The sequence below is a fragment of the Monodon monoceros genome, unplaced genomic scaffold (assembly GCF_005190385.1).
Source record: "Monodon monoceros isolate NGI ecotype Baffin Bay Population unplaced genomic scaffold, NGI_Narwhal_1 Super_Scaffold_21, whole genome shotgun sequence".
NCBI lineage: Eukaryota > Metazoa > Chordata > Mammalia > Artiodactyla > Monodontidae > Monodon > Monodon monoceros.
Genome location: NW_021703778.1, coordinates 141,418,010 through 141,420,302, shown reverse-complemented (window position 1 = coordinate 141,420,302; position 2,293 = coordinate 141,418,010). Strand labels below are relative to the sequence as shown.

Sequence of the window (2,293 nt, the reverse complement as noted above, 5' to 3'; positions counted from 1 at the left end):
TTTTGGACTCTCCCAGAGATGGACTTTTAAACCAGTCAATCAGGACTCACCTGATCAGCAGTAGGGAGGTGATCTGCATGGTAGACACCTGCCATCCCCTAAAGGAAAGAGGCCTTGCAATAGCCAACCGCTTTTTTGGTCTGGTTTAACTTCCTTGTCCCTGCTCCCTTCTGCCTATAGAATTCTCACTTTGTACAGCTCCTCAGAGCTCCTTTCTCTCTGCTAGATGAGATGCTGCCCAGTTTGAATCAATTTTTCCTCAAATAAACTCGTAAAATTTGTAATAGCTCAGTCCATTTTTTAACAAGAGCAAATACATTCTATCCCAATATTGAGCTTATACATCAGTGAATGACTATATACAGGAAACATACCCCAAATGTTCAGTGTTTATTTCTGAGTGGTGGTATTGTTGTCGAACTCAAGTTTGTGTGCCCAACACACACACTGGGGCCAAACAAACCAAAACTCAGAGTTTGGAGCAGAGAAATGTTTATTGCAAGGGCCAAGCAAGGAGAATGGGAGGCTTGTGTTCAAAAGACCTAAACTCCCTGAGGGTTTTCAGGGAAGAGTTTTTTTTTTTTTTTTTAATTTTTATTGGAGTATAGTTGCTTTATAATATTGTGTTACTTTATACTGCACAGCAAAGTGAATCAGCTATACGTATACATACATCCCCTCTTTTTTTGGATTTCCTTCTCATTTAGGTCACCACAGAGCACTGAGTAGAGTTCCCTGTGCTATACAGTAGGTTCTCATTTGTTATCTATTTTATGCATAGTATCAATAGTGTATATATGTCAATCCCAATCTCCCAATTCATCCCCCCCTCCCCCAGGGAAGGGTTTTTAAAGGCAACATTTGGGGTGAGGGCTGCAGGGTGTGTGACTTTCTTCTGATTGGCTGGTGGTGAGGTAACAGGGCAGTGTTCCAGGAATCTCAATCATCAGCCTTCTGGTTCCAGCCAGTCTGGGGTCTCAGCATGTAGTTACCACCCTCCTCCTGGGTGGGGGCCTTAGTTCCTGCAGAACAACCCAAAGATACGTATCAGATTGTTATGTACATCCCTTGAGGAGGAACTAGGACTCTATTTTATCTCTGCACTATTGTTTCTTGCCTGTTTTTCCTTGGTTTCTCCATTCCCTCACTTCCCTAATTAGTACTGGTTGATTCTGCTCTTTGGAACTCAGGTAAGGTCTAGGAAACCAAAGCCTTTTTCTGCAAATGAGAAAGGGGGGCCCAGAAAGGCTTTTGTATCTGGGAGGCCCCCTAGGGTCCTGCTTGGTTTTGGTATCATGCTGACTATAACTATTTATACTTTTTCAACTTCTCCATTAGAAAAGGCTCCTTTTAAAATAATAACTGAGCGGGTGTGCGGCAGCAGCAAGGTTGGCGGGCTGGAGGCAGCAGCGGTACTCGGGCACTCGGGGTCCCGGTCGCGAGGAGGAGGATGTGGTGGGCGGAGGGGAAACGGCTGCCGAAAACAAGCCGGAAGAGCGTTTCCCAAAGTGTATTCTGCGGAACTAGCACCTACTGTGTCCTCAACACCGTGCCACCTATAGAAAATGGCCATGGGAACAGCAGTAGTAGTCATGTAAAAATCTTTTTACCGAAAAAACTGCTTGAATGTCTGCTGAAATGTTCAAGTTTTCCCAAAGAGAGGAACCGTTGGAACACTGGTGAGGGTTCATGATGCAGCTGTGCTTTTGGATTTCTTTTTAATAATGTGTGACCCTTCACCTTTGATCCCCTGACCTGCATTACCTTGGTAACCATTTCATTTTTTAATTTCATTTCATTTTTTGATTTTGGTGTACAAGCTAACATTTCATCTCTCAACGTGTAACACGCTGATTTCCTCAATTAGAGATACCCCCGTGAGCGATAATTTTGCAAAACGCAGTCTTCATTTTCTGTATTAAAATTCATTTCAGTTTTAAAAATAAAAATAAAAGAAAATAATAATTGAAAAAAATCAATTGCCTTTTCCACAGAAAGAAATAGAAAATATTGCAGGCCGCCTAAATAGGGGTCACTTGTACAGTTCTTCACGTGGAGCAGCAGCTGGGTTCAGAGGTAAGGGTGAGGGTTTTAGAGCCCGATCTGGACTCAAATCCCAGCTCTGACACTTTCTCTCAATTTCCCATTTCCTGATCTCTTCTCTACAGTGGGTGTAACAGTGAAACAGGAGGGAAGGGGGCAGGGCACAACCTTGAAAAGAATGACATAAACCCATTAGAACCAAATAGTTCCAAGATGGAGGATGCATCGACTTCCACTAGACCTTGAGTCT

General features: G+C 43.2%; 1 pseudogene; it reads left to right on the top strand.

Annotated features, from left to right (window-relative positions):
- The first annotated feature begins 1,450 nt into the window (after positions 1–1,450).
- On the top strand, positions 1,451–1,693 carry LOC114903656 (annotated as a pseudogene).
- Positions 1,694–2,293: the final 600 nt, after the last annotated feature.